General features: G+C 45.6%; 1 protein-coding gene across 2 annotated transcripts in view; it reads left to right on the plus strand.

The window, feature by feature from the left end:
* Positions 1-15,004, plus strand: part of GPC1 (glypican 1) — a 222,285-nt gene that overhangs the window by 12,027 nt on the left and 195,254 nt on the right. The gene's annotated exons all lie outside the window — the stretch shown is intronic.

A 15,004-nucleotide genomic window follows, 5' to 3' on the forward strand; every position in this document is an offset into this window, starting at 1 on the left:
ATGTGGGGTTGTTTGGTTGGGTTTTTTTTCTTTTTTTTTCTTTTTTTTTTTCTTTTTTTTTTTCCTGAAAGCATGGGGGAAATATGCTGAGGTATTGTTGTTGGGTCGGGTTTTTTTTTCTTCATTCGCTTCTAAGTTTTGATACACCGACTTGTGACCCATATCCGAGGGCTTTCTCCTTACTTGTGGGAGCTTCCTCCTTCAGACAAAGCATAAAACATGCAGGCGTACGTGCCAAAGCCAACCTACAGGGACATCCCAGTAAAATTGCAGTTTGTAGTTCACATCTAAGCTACAGAATGCCTTATGTTGAATATTTCATTGTGTAGTTTTCCAGGGAAACCAATTCATTATCTGACCCATGAATGGAAAAGGCTGAACCGTACACATGTCTCATAAATGTGAACAAATTAATACTTTCTTTGTCAAGTTGCAACCAAGAGTAAATTTCCAAAATAAAATGAGCAGTCCTTGAAGTTAAACAGTGGGGAATTTCAAAATCATTTGAACGTCACTATTAATAGAATAGTAGTTCTGTTGAACAAGAAAGTGGCTTTTTATACATTTGCATCTAATTACTACAAATGTGGATACGTTAGCAGTCATGTTTCAAGTGGAAAGTTCTTGGAAGACTACGTGTTTACAAATACTCGTGGAGATGGCTGCAGCATCGTATGCGCAGATAGTACTACAGGGGCAGTCATTCAGATTCGCATCAGCCATGGTTACAAGCATTGCGTATTGCAGGTTAGCGGCAACTAAAGCACCTTGTACTTACAAGTGGCTGAGGTTCGAAAAGTGACAGAGGACACACAGATTTCTAGGAGCCAGGAGTTCTGTTTCCTACTGCTTGTTGCTACTTGCGTGTATGCTGGCAGTCTTAAGCAACAGTAGGTAAAATTATAGTATCAAGCTGGGCATCTCTGTTACTGTAAACAGAGAAAGTCTGTGGATAAATGCTACGAAAACTTGAGGAATACCACGTGGAAAGTAATATGAAGAAGTGCTTGGGGTTAGAAGGCTCCACACATAAACCTGCTGCTGATATTATTAGCCCAGTACTTAGAAGAGTTAACGGACTTAATGATTTTCATTGGTAATTATGATGTGTACCTTCTGACTGATACACACTCAGGAACGTGCTTTTCTGTTGCCGTAGTACTTACCCAGTACAGTTAAAACACTGATGTACGTTAACGCTGACCTCAGAAATGTTCCTTATAGTGTTGTGTATCGAATATGCTTTTTAGCAGTCGTGCAGGTTAGTGCAGAAGTTGGTGCTGGGTTTGTTTTCTACAAAGAGAAGAGTCTTGAGACGCTCCTGCAGTATCCCCACATGTGGTAAATACAGGATCGTGCAGTTTGTAATTCCACATTTTTTCAAAATAAATCATGGCTTAAGGCTGGTTTCAGCAGCATTAGATTCAGCTTGCTGACCGTGGGGGTTGTAATCTGTGTGGAGCCTTGTCAGGTTACACCTGACTGACACCTCTAAGTGCATACACATCGACGTATCACAACTTTTGGCCAAGTTAAGAAATGCTGATGAAGGCGGTTCAGTGGTGGCTCCGGTTGGACCTGTGCTGAGGTTTCCTCATGGTGGCCTGTTCCATGTTGTCAGAGAGGTTCAAGAGCTACCTCAGGAACCATGGTTTTGTCTTATTTCTGAGCCCTCTGGAGGCAAAGGCCCTTCGCTTTGTCCCTCTCCAGGCGGGTCTTGCTGTTCCTTCTCTTTCCATTGCTTGCCTGAAGCAAAGGGGCAGCCTAATTTCATAGCCCCACAGCCTTGCCCCCGCAGTGGTGCTGCCATGCTACGCTGACCTTGCTCCTGTCTGCTATGAACTGGCTCCAGGTGCTACTTGGTGTGTGTTGCCTTCACACCAGCCTGGCACCGGGAGCCAAACCACACGCTGCTTGCACCCCCAGAACCTGACTTCAAAAGGAGTTCAGTAAGCTCCCATGATGCAGGCTGTGACTCAGGCTGAGATGGCTGTGTTTATATTGGTTTTAGAACACTTACTGCACGCTTTCCACCTTCTAATCTCTATTCTTTGTTATGATTTAAGAGGATTATGAGTAATGTGAAGTCTCCACAGCTCACCAGAAGGTAGTCCCTGCTTATGACTTGTACGGATCAGTTAAAGAAGCAGTCACACAGTTATTAGCTGGCTAATAGATAAGCATCTGATTCAGGCTTAGACTCCTGGCTTACCAGATTTCTCATGAACCACCTAGACAGGGTTTCCTGGTTTTTTGCTAATGTTGTACAATGCCTTTAACATGTCTAAGCACTTTAAATGTGTCGGGTGCTGTTATTAAGTGTGTTTAGGGAATACACAAGGTGTTATATCTCACTACTTTGAAGTCAATGGCAAAACTCCCAAACATGAAAGAAGCGTCTGCCCGTATTAGTAATCTTGACAGACAGACGTACACCCAGAGTCTCAAAGACCTGCCTGGAAGAAAGCTGCTAATGCTGGGGGAAACGCTCCTTACCCCTTGGGTTTATGAAAGTTATGACACTTGCTTCCATAAGACATACTAACCGGAGCAAAGTTTTCCTGTGTGTTGGACAGTGTTCCCACTCACTGGCTGGATGACCCGTACCCCCCTTCTGAGATTGCTACAAAACACAAGAAAACATTTGAAAGCTTCTAGTTCTTCTGTTTGCTCTCGAGTCATCTGGAGGTGGCAAGCCTCAGTTCCAGCTTTCTCAACGTTCTTGCTACCCGGCAGCATCTCCCTGTTGCAGGTCCCCTACCCTGGTGACGGAGGGAGAGAGGTGCGCTGCCCTAGGTGTACCTCCTAGTGCTGTCCTCAGGGCTGCTCTTGGGCTCACAGCATGGTTTGTGACTGAAGAGAGCGAGCCGATGGCAGAAAATTCTGTGCTTCGGGGAGGACACCCGGCTCTCTGTGCTGACAGTGAAGTGGTTTAAGGTTCCTGATGCTGGCTGGGTGACTGCTCCCCAGTGTCTCAAGCACAGGGAGTTCTCTCAAGTACTGGAGAAGACTTGAGAGATGTGATTTGACATGGATGTGCTTGGCCCTTGCTCACTGTTTGGGCTAGGCTTTTGCTTTGGTTTGTTTATTCCTGCAATTAATCCTTCCTAGACTTGGCTCGCTGCTAGGTTAGCTTGTTGACACGGGTGATGGGTGTAACACAGCGAAAGAGTGTGCAGAAAAAAAAGCCATCTGGACCTTGCCAGGCCATATTGCTGCCCATCCCGTCACATATCTCACATGAATGCTTCCCTCGTTCCTTAGCTGAAAGGGCTTAGGATAATTTTTTAAATCTTTTGGTCCTTATAGGCTGTAATGAAAACATTGTCAAGTGCGTGTGTTGGCTAATGCTTCTCCAAACAGCTTTACTTAGAGAACAAGTCCAGGCACAGAATGGGACTTGACGAGGCTCTCCAAGTCTGAAGAGGGTAATGAAACCCAGTATTGGAGGGCATTTTATGTTCTAGCAGTTGCAGCACAAAAGGCGTAAATGCAAAGATGGGCAAACTTGCATCTGTGGTCTGAAAACTGAAATCTGGGGCTCCTCCGCTCCTAGGGGAAGTTCTTTACTTCTTAATTGAAAGGGGACACTCTGTTGTTGCTCCAGCGCTTTTTGAGGTTGTTGTTATATTTGGGTTGTAGTTAGTTACTCAAGGCAGACAGGATTTCTCAAGGTTAGTTGCTATACGGTGAACTCGCAAATGCAATATCAACCCATTTACGCTAATGAATTTGTTAGGGGCGAATCGGAATGGCCTTTGTAGCCTGCTTGGTTTAGAGTGCCGTTTCTAATGAGGCAAAACACAAGGAATTGTGCCTTTTCTCCCATCTGGTAAGCGTATTGCTGCGAGCGTTAGAGGAGGTTGCGCATCCCCATTTCTGTTTAACTTAAAATATACATAGGCATGTACATATTTTACGCTCTGCGATTGTTTTGTTAATTCGTGACTGCAGCATGTGTGCCTACAGAACAATTAGGAAAATTCGATTTATGGAGAAAAGTAGGCCCCCTCTAGCGGCTGGTAAGGCGCCGGAGCCCGAGCCCTGGCAGCCCCGGTGCTTACCTAAGGCACCTCTGAAATCTGCCAGGCTTTATGCTCTTGATATTCTTCGGTGTTTTGTGGTGTTGACGTTATTTTTAAGAGAATCTGCCTTTCTGTCACTGTGATATGGATGACTAAGCTCTCACCACATAATTATCCTTATCAGCTGTGTCTGACAAAACTATTTCAACAGCTTCTTTTGTTGGTGAAGCAAAAGGCTGATATTTTCTTTTTAAAAAAAAAAGAAAAAAATTTGCATGCCTCTATAACTGAAGACGCCCACCACCTCTGCCCCTGTGTGAACCTGCAGAGCTCACCTCATCTCTTGCCCTGTAAGTGCCCTGCTTTGTTTAAGAACACGTGTCAATCTCTGTACACGCTGGATGAGTTTGATAGGAGATGTGTGGCTTTTGGCAGGGACTGTGAAACAGTTGGTTTAATGTTCTAGTGCTTTCCGTACAATCATCTCAGACTGAGGGGACCAGATAGTTATATTCCTCTGGGTAATTTCAATAATTATGTATGCTTTGACTTAACCAAAGGCGAGGAGGGAGCTGCTACCTTGATAATCAGAAATGTGTATTTAGAGCCAGAGGTTTTATTTTCTTCGCGGGTCACAACAGTGATAACTGAAAACAGAGGCCACGGAGCACCTGCCCAGCAGCAGCAGCTGAGCGCAGGCTCCGCACCCTCCCCACCGCTGCTCAGGGACGAGGGAGGGGGGTTAAGTATCATCTATTTTTATTGCAGCATCGAATTGCATTAGGCACAGTATGGAAAGTGAAGGCAGGATAAAAGGATGGCCCCAGCCTCAGAGCTGTTGGTCTGGGCAATAATCCCGACCCTGCTGCGTGCTGTGGTCTCGGCACTGTGTGCCTGGGGCCGGCGCTGTGCGTTTGGTCTCCTGGCAGCAGCCGGGGGGGTCCTATCACTTGTCTTGCGGGATTGTGGAAGCAGGGGAGGTGGGAGGGTGATTGGCAGGTGTCACTGGCATAGGGAGAACTTTCGTACCTGCTTTCAGCGTTCAGCTGGAAATACTGGCTGGGAATTACAGGGGGAAAACCAGGGAAATAGACATCCCGAGTCTGTGGGAATCTGCAGGCTTCCTTGGAGGGAAACGTTTCATTTCTGTTTGCTGCCCAGGCCTCTACTGAATGTGATATATTTCTATATGTTGGGTTCCTTTCTTTGTCCTGTGAGGTGCTTTTGTGTACATGTGTCGGGCAGATAGCGACCCGGAAGGGGGTGGCATCAAGGCAGCGTGCTGCTCCAGTGTACAGTTAGCCCCGCCAGCTCTGCCTCATTTTGTAACAGGGCATACGTTCCCTTCAAATGCGATTCCTTGTTTTCCTGCAAGCAGGGCATCTGCAGGCAGCTTCTAAGGTGGTACATGCACGTGTTGCTCCTGCGCGGAGCAGCAGTACAAAAGTGCCTGCAGAGAGTAGTTTTCCGGGAAGCATCCTGCCCTGCCATGGCAGGGTGCAGCCGGCTCCCGGCGCTCAGTGCTGCGACACAGCAGGGCTTGGCTCCAGCATTCCGTGCTGCAGAAAAACCTCTGTTTTTTCCTGTGGAAGGGCATTTCCTTAGTCGAGTGTTACCTCTGAAAGGAGGTGGACGTGCTGTTTGTGGTTGCGCAACAGTGAAGCTGGGGAGGGCACTTGACGCTGACTTTCATCTGCCCCGCTTGAACTTTCTGTATAGGTCAAGTCTCTCTGAAAATCCTAAGCAAGCCCCTCCTTGTTCCCGCCTGTGTAGGTTAGGTCAGGGTTGGGCCATCTCTCTCGGGGCTCCTTCAGATGCTCAGAAGGATGAAGAGGTTTAGTGGGCACCCTGGTGGGGCAGGCAGGCCAGCTGCTTGGGTGGTGGCCTTGAGCAAGCCCATCCAGAGTCTCTTCATCTTAAAATATGCCTGGAAAAAGTCATGTTCTTGCCTTCCTGACTATGGAACGAGGATTAAGAGAGTCTTCCTGACAGCTGTGAGGATAACTCTGCCCCATCGTGATGGGGAGGGACCTAGGGAAGGGTCTTGCAGGAACCCTGGTAGCCATTCCTTGAAGATTATTCCATCATGTTTTGTAGTTTGTTTGTACTAAGTTGCTGTAGCTGCCATTGCTTTAGGACATTTCCCCTCGAAGTTACAAAAAATAAAATTCAAAACTCTACGAAAGCAGAAAATTTCCTTTTTCCCCCCGCCTCTTACCCGAGAAGGACAGACCGCCCTCTGCTCTGAAGTCCGTATACCCTGACGCTTTGTTGCTCAGAATATGTTTTATCCGTGACAGGTGAAACCTGTCTTTAAGTAACATCTGATTCCCAGGGAATCGGGTTACCTCCGTTGCCAGATTGTTCTGCAAAAAATAATGAAGCTTTAGACTGTAGACACTTAAAATGCGTGTCTATACGTGACAGAGCTGTGAGCTGGGTCAGTCACTTCTGCAGTAATGTGTTCCTGTTTTACTTGGAATTCTTCAGATTGGAAAACTTCTTTATTTCCTCTTTCTTACAGGTTGAATAAGCAGCGTGTGCTGTGACAGTTACAACGCGCTTGCTCTGAGTTTCAGAAAAATACATTAATCACAATTATGTTGACTGTACAGAGATTATAAAACTAATTTAATTTTTGGTGCCTTTTCATATACAGTGCAGCGTGAATCAAAAGTACAGAATTATCCAGCTGTTATAAACTCCTATGCTAGCAACACAAGTAAAACAATTTTTTAAATTGCCATGCATTCTTCTGAAGTATTGAAAAAAAGAAAACAACAACAGAAAAGTTTTACTGTGGTCTCAGGGAGCAACACGATAGTACTTATGCAGACAGTCAATCTTATATATGACTAAAATGCAAATACTGTATGACAAATAGTTTGGGCTTGCAAAAAATTGGTATTTTATAGGACTGTAAAACTATACTGTGTAATTTAGTTGAAGTGTTTCCACTAGTTTTATCCAAGTCTCTTGCCTTGTAGCTGGAGCAGACAGGCACATTTCTAAAATATTAATATTTTAGAAATTCTTCTAGTTGTATTTTTATTTACGATGAAAATCTACAATAAAATCACTGTCAGAAATTAATATTAATTTTACGTTTGTAAAAATGTAGATGAAAGGAGGCTACTTCAGTCTCCACTGCTCACCGTTCACGCTGTTGCAGTAAAGTTTGCAGTGCTTTGGTTGTATAACTGATCCTGAGGCAATGGCCAAGCACAGTGTAAAGTGAACTTTGTATGAGTGGCAAAGCAGGAGGCTTCTGTATTAGCATCTATTATCGGTTCCTGCCATCTCCCCAGATAAGCTGGAGGGTGGAAGCTGGGTGCTGTAATTACCATGTGGGTCTCGCAGGAGGGAGGTCTGTTCCCAGTCCCCATATGGATGCAGATTTTCACCATGAAGGTGGAAAAGCCACCTTGCTTTGCTTTTTTTTTCAGCAGTTTCCTCTACCATAAACACTAAATTGGAATGAGCGAGCTTGAGTAACTCGTGGGAAGTTTGATTTATAAAACTCTAGCCCCTAGATGTACGAGTGCCTTAAAAGAGCAGTGGTCGTCTCCCCTGATGCAGTTGCTTGCTCCGCACAGCTGCATGAGTTTAAAACAGTTGTATAACCAGTTTAGATTTTAGAAACATGTGTTTGGCTTTGTGACAGAACACCAAACAAGCCCTGGAAAAAAAAAAAAAAAAAAAAAAAAGCCCAGTCTCATTGCCCTTTCATTTGTGGGAGGTCTCATAGAGGCTTCCATGTTGAGGGAGGAGGAGGCTGGTATTTTTATTAAGAGAGGCTCTCTAAGTCCAAACCGTAGCTAGAGACTCATCTGCTGTGAATTTGAGGAAGGGCTGCACAATAGTGGGAACCCGTGGGTAGAAGTGCCATCAGCTCAGCCGCAGGCTCCACGGGGCCTGTGCCCCATCCTGTTGGATCGTGGTAGGATGCAGCAGCATCCCGACTACTTGTGCTTTGGGGGCTGGTGTTGGGGGGTGGGGTGGGGGTGGGTACTGGGAAGTGCCCCGGGAGGTCAGAGAAGTGTTCCAGTTTGCCTTTTGCCTTTCTATCTGCCACAAGCGTGTTCTCTAAATGCATTTGAGCCCAGAGAAGCCAGAAGTGGTATGATGTTCCATAAACAGATGGATGAATCTCTGTAACGTGTCAGGTAGTGCAGTCCCTGTGCAGAGTGAAAGAGTGGGGAAACCCCCTTGTTCCTCGGTGCTGTCCTTGGGGCAGGGAGCAGATACCATGTTGTGTCTTCCCAGGTGAGATTGCACAGTTGTCCTCTTCCTAGGCTTTACGTTAAGTTGATTTAGAACAGCGTCTGTCGGACTTACGCTGTCTTGGGAAGTAGTATTTGATTTTATTTGGTCAGTTAATAGTAAGCAATAACTTGATTCTCTCTGCTACACGTTGACATTAGGGGCAGAAAAAGTTCAGATGTGGAAAATGTAGCTTAAATTATTCTGTATGCTAGAGTTTATATGGGGTGAAAATATGTGATGCTGCTTATTAGACAGATTAATGCAAGATGGTCAAAATGATGTTGAACGTAGAGGGCTGGAATTAGGTGTGGGAGAGCGAAGCAGAGTGCTGTAAATTGCTCTTTAGGTCAGGTTTACCTGGCAAGCGTTTTACTTGACTAGTTACAGAGTATAAGGGAGCTGACTCATGCTAGAAAGGGACTTGTTTAGGTAACCGATGTCCAGCCCCAGGCGTGTGGTGTGCTGGTGGCCTGCTCTTCGCTTCTCTGTCCGTGAAATGTCACAGCCACTTCTTGCCATGTTAAATATCACTGTCTATGACTACCTGCAAGGAGGCTCTAGCGAGGTGGTTGTCAGTCTCTTCCCCCCCCCCCCCCCCCCCCCCCCCCGCCCCGGTAACGAGTGACAGGATGAAACTGCCTCGAGTTGCACCAGGGGAGGTTTAGATTGGATATTAGAAAAAAAATTCGTCACCAAAAGGCTTGTCAAACATTGGAGCAGGCTGTCCGCGGAGGTGGTGTGGAGAACCCTGGACGTGTTCAGAAGTCGTGTAGATGTGGCACTTAGAGTCATGGTTTAGTGGTGGACTTGGAAGTGCTGGGTTAAGGGTTGGAGTCGATGATCTTAAGGTCTTTTCCAACCTAAACGATTCTATGACTTGTGGCAGGTTTCTTGTGTTTCCAAAATCCAAACTTTCGCAGGCACGTGGTGGGTGTATGCTGGGCTTGTGATGGGTGAGAGCGTGGTCTGGCCACGTGCCCTGTGTTCACAAACTCACACCTGTTGTGCAACTGGGTAAGTAATCAATCAGGTATGATGCAGCACGTGTACTTTGATGTAGCGTGCACCTTTGCTCTCGCAGTGCACAAGGAATCATTGGTATGGCTTTAAATATGTCTCTAAATGGAGGAATGCCTCATCCCAGTGTGAAGCCGGGGCTCCTCTGCTTTACTTTCAGCGTTGGTATAAAGGTGCCATTAGCATCCAGAACAACTTTGTGTTTGAAAGGGATGGAGCATACAGCTACGTCTTTTTGAAAAGCTGACTGCTGCTGTTGCATGAAATAGCGCCATAAGAGAGGTTATGGTTTATTGCCGAGAAAGTGGAAGCAGCTCATGGGTTTTATATATTTATATGTGTAAGTGTCTGTGCCCATACGTGGGGTTGTAGCTCCAGAAGGGGAATTTTGACAAGCAGCTCTTGGGCCCATGCTCTGGGAGATGTAGACTGGACCATTCTTGGTTTTGGCTGGAGGAGGGGATGTGTCCCGGTCTGGGCCTGCTTCTCTGCAGGTTCAGTCCCAGCTGTGGAGGGGCTGCTCCCATGGCAGCTTGCTTGTGTCAATGTCCCTGTGGGATGAGACATCCCTGCCTGAGCTCAGATATGCAGGAACCTCCCAAGATGAAGGTGGGCGGTTAGGTACAGAGCCATGCTTGTTCCTGGCACATAACTGGATTGTCCCATCCTGGACAGCAGCGTGGAGGTCAGCGTGTTTTGCTGTACCCATGTGTGCTGTGCTGTTCAGTTGTGGGATCACTTAAAGCCCCAAATGTCTCCACGCCACGCAGATGCCTTTCATGTCAGGATGGCTGCCTGCTGCTGAGTGGACTGATTGTGCTGCTCTATAGGACAGTACGCTCAACGGAAACCTAAACCAAATGTTGATAGCACTTTTGCAGAACTAAGTAAAATGAAATTTTCATTGGTAAATCTTCACAGGTGCCAGCAAATATAAATAAATAAAGCCTAAGCTGTGACTTTGCTCTCGTGTCAGAAGGTATTTCCTCTCTGTTTATTTTAAGGTATCAATTGTGAACCAGGAATGAAAGCCACTGTGTTTAAATGCAGTATTAGTTCTCCCACTACCCTGGATCAGCTGTCTGGGGGCTTGAGTTTTTCTTCATGTAACACTGTTGCTACTGTTTGTGTTGCAGGGAAGCAATCTCCTGTCACAGTTATACATTAAATATTTTTCACTGTTACAATACACTCTGTGACAGGGTTTAGGACTTAAATTCCTAAATATATCTGCTGATGTATGTGCATCCAGCAACATGGTGTCTTGTGTTATCCTGCTATCGCTGATACATTTTGAGCATGTTACATCATTCAAGCTGATCGGGCTATCCTTTTTGTCAGCTAGGGAATAAGACATCTGAAAAGCCCCTTTCCTGTATTTTTTACGGGAGCAACGGTTGCACTCAGAACCTGGTGTGCCTGCGTGTGCTGACACCCCTGCAACAGCAAACTTCCAGAAGTGGTGTGCAAGACCGGTATTCCTGTGTTGTTTTGTAAACTGAGGGATGCAGGGTTTGTATAGTTAGAAAACATAAAAATACAGTAACTGATGAAAGGAAACTAACTGTTTGCAGTTATTTAAAAAATTATTTAAATATTGCTTTATTAAAAAAAAAGTGTGTGTAGTGCCTTATACCCTTCTGTTCAGTGACTGTGGGGCTGCATCTGGAGCGTGATGTCCAGTTTCAGGCTGGTCCGTAAAGGAAAGGCATGGCTATACCAGAGCGGGTCTGGCACTGGCCAGCAGGATATGGTTAGGGTGCTAGGGCCCGTGATGTGCACGGGGAAGCTGTGAAATCTGGATTTGTTCCAGAAGAAAGAAGGCTAGGGGAGATCTCGTTGCTGTCTGCAACTACTCAGTGGTGGGAACAGAAAATGGAGGTAGGCTTGAGGGCATGGGCACGGCATGGGAGGTGGTGGACACGGGCTGGAATGGGGAAATTCTGATGTCATATGTGGAAAGACTTTTTCTGACATGAGTGATTGAACACGGAACGGGAGCCCAGAGAGGTGGTGGGATTTCCATCTCCATCCTTGAAGGTATTAAGAGTTTGAGTGAACAAGGCCCTGGGGCACCTGCTCTAGCTGGCCCCGCTTTGAGCTAGTGTTTGGACTAGATGTCTGCAGAAGACCGTTCAACCTAAATTATTCTGTGATGCTGTGTGAATGCTGCAATTGTGCCATACACAGAGAAATTGGGTGTATGTGTAAGTAAAGCTCTTTTGTTAATGGTCTTCAGAGGAGGCGGCGTGAAAGGCAATCCTTCCAGTACTACCATGTAACATTTGTATTTTTTGAATTTATTTATTAGTTTATGAAATATGGCATCTGGTGAAATCAAAGAGGAGAAGCAGTGTTCTCCTACATGAGTAAAAACCTGTGCTGGTACTCCAGAGTCAAATTTTCTGCTCTGGCACATGTCTGGCGTGACCTTAGGCAACTTGCTTAATCTGTCTGTATCTCCAATCTCCATCTGTGCATTACTGTCATGAAACTACAATATCTTGGGGTTTAAATTTGTCTTTAAATTATAAAGTCTTGGAGTACTAAGTCTCACTATTTCTCTATATTTCACTATACAGTACTTAGCACAATGGGACCATACATCTTCATCAGTCCCGTGATACATGAATAATAAACAGTAACGGCATAATTTAGGGCCACATTCTACCTCTGTTCTCATGATGTATAAAGACAGGAGGGGTTTGTTGATTAAAATGCTGTTCAACCTAACGAAGATACACGGGCCTTACCGAACAGATTTTTATGAGCCTGTTGTTGGCTCTTTTGGTTTGTTGGGGTTTTATTTTGTTTCATCATTACTCATTGATTTCAGGTATCTAAACAATTTGCTTGGCAGATCAGGGAATAATAAATTCCTTTAATCTGTATCTCTTTCAGTTTAATTATTGTTAACTCATTACTTAGTGGTTAGTTCAGTGGATAATGAACTCTGTTCACTGCCTGGTGGAAGAGAGTTGGACTAGAGAGACAGAACTGGATTCTCCGGTTCTTTTGAAGATACAAACCAAAATTGCAGACTCACTGAGCATTTAACTCTAGGTTAGATTGAAGGTTGCCAGTAGGCGTATGTACCACTGCTGCCTTTGCAGGCTTGAATATAGGTTAGTATTATTTCAGTTGGTTCTGTGCCTGGCATGGCATTACATTTGTTACTTTATTTTTAGACGGTTAAACTGGCGACTGCTATGTAGACAGCTATTTTTGTCTTGATTATGAGACGGTGTCTAATAAAATCTTATGTAGCGCAGTCCTAATTACTACAGACAGACTTCACATTTGTGACTGCGGTAATACTTACTGTGTTAAACTATTTCCTGCAAAGTTTTAACAGTGTGTTCAGACCTTCCCATATCAGCTACAGCTGGGGGAATAAATACTTTGTTCACTCAGGGGTGCTGTGGTCGCTAGTGCCATGCTGCTGAGCATGTGGGTTCTGTTTGGAGACGACTCATTTCTCTCGTTTCTTCGTCCTGTAACTTTTGTTGTCTTTTCACTGTGGAAGGCTCAGCGGACCCTACGTAGCAGGCGTTAGCCATCCCGCTGCGCTGTGCTGGTGGCAGCTTCTGGGTGCTGGTGCTGAGGAGGCTGCTGCCGACCCCGGAGAGTGTGCACAGGTCAGGGGCACCCCCTCGCTTTGCTTTCACAGCAGCAACTTGGTTTACCCCCTAAAGCCAACACCCACTGTGTCACATCTAACGCAAACTAAAATACACCGGCATGTTTTTAAGCACCTTGGTTATGTGCATTAAGCTTTCCTCCGACAGCAGAAGTTAGAGGAGACTAGCGTGGCAGGGAGGGGAGCAGGACGTGCGGAGTCACTCTAAAAGTGAACAGCAGATTGTTCAGCCGTCGCTGCCTGCTCTTACACCCTGGCAGGCAGCTTCACGCATGCCTCCCTCAGTTCTGCAGCTATTCACACGGGAATTTGAAAACGAGGGAAGATACTAACAAGACTCTGCCCTTATCACTAAGGCTGAGACTGGAGCAGACCATGAAGCCTGCAAACGGTTGCCCTTGGTAGAAACGTAACTTTCCTATCGGCATATTATCAGCTTTTTCAGCAAGAATGAAGTAAAGAGAATCGGGATTTCAGTGAGAAGCCATGCTGAATGGCTTCTGAGGGTTTGGCAACGTGTCACGGAAAGGTCGAGTATGGCTGTATGTCAAAGAACAGTGTTGAAATGTTTATTACGGGCTTGCTACTGTATTCTGCTCAGTCATCAGGAGAAGACAGTTCATAGCTCTCTTATTGTCTGACCATTCTCAGCACAAATTTAATGCAGTGTGCTTTCTTGCAAAATAAACAAGGAGAGAGATCCTGAGTGCCCGCTGCTCTCAGCCCGCTGCTCTGGAGACATTTTTCCATTTCTGGGGAAGGAGTTGTTCTTTGCATAGTGTCCCCCACAAAAGCCCTCTTAATATGAATTACATTACCCGCATTTGTAGAAAGAGAAAATGACACTTGCCAAATTTGCAAATCACAGTTGTGTTTCTGTCAGCTTTGGCAGTTACATGGCTTCTGGTAACGCTAATGAAGGCAATCTGCTTTTAATTTAAAATCCTCCCTGAAGAAAAAAAAAAAAAATATCTGGCAGTTGAGGGATTCGGCAGTGTCCTTGTGTGAAACTTCTTTCTTATTTTCTACGGTTTGCTTTAGCCAAAGAGAAACTGTTAATTAAAAAACATTCCTAAAGTAGCCAAATATGCAGGAATGTACTTATGCAACAACTACCTGTACCAGTTCTGCAGTAAATCACTTCTTTGTTTTCATTTGATGAGAAATTCTAATTAAACAAATAAAAATACTGCTTACCTTGCACTTAACTCAGCATGTTTGCTGCTTCTCATATGATTGAGGGACCGAGGATGGCAGGTTTTGTTTAGATGACTTTTCTGGGTTCCGCAAGGCCAAGGTGGTCAAGCAGCAGGAGGAGGGGATAACACCCGGATAAGGGCTCTGCCTGTGGAGCACATCCTCCTGGCAGGGACGGTGCTGAGGGCTGCAGGCTCTCCGGGAAGGCTTGCTTGGGTCTGAGCCTCCCGCAGGCACAGGGCAGGGAGGCAGAGGCGGGGGGGAAGGCAGCGTTGCTCAGACCGCATTTGAGTGCAATTTCTTTGAAGGCGTTTTTCCTTAGTTCACAAGGTACCGCACCACATCATGGCTCTAGTCAGTATAGTCTTGTGCTTTGCACAATAGCAAATAGTCTGTGCTTGGAGGAGAGTGTAAGGAAAGTGCGTCGGTTTGTAAAACGTGCACATGCGCAGTGATGCTGATGTCCTGCAGCAGAAGCATCTAGAAATGATCCAGGTGCCCATGTGTTGTGATCGCTTGCTTGAGCCCTCTGTCCTGCAGCAGCAATTTGGAGGAGCTGCAGGCAGGAGCCACGCTATGGTATTCTGCCTTTCTCTGCTGTACAGAGGTTAGGACATCTTTGGAGCTGTAGAAACTGGGGGGTTGAGCAGGAGATGTCAGAAGACTTCTTGGCAAGTATAAAACGATCAGACTGCGTCAACAACTGTAGTGATCCAAGTACAGTATTTTCACAGGTCCCATTTGACAAAGCACTGTCAGCTGCAGCCTGTTTAACAGCATCTGGAGCAATAGAAATTATTTCGTATTTTGGTGTTTGTTTTTTTAAAGCACATAAAGATAGAGAAGTGTCTGTAGGAGA

This window comes from Falco biarmicus, chromosome 13 (assembly GCF_023638135.1).
Source record: "Falco biarmicus isolate bFalBia1 chromosome 13, bFalBia1.pri, whole genome shotgun sequence".
In the NCBI taxonomy this organism is placed as follows: Eukaryota; Metazoa; Chordata; class Aves; order Falconiformes; family Falconidae; genus Falco; species Falco biarmicus.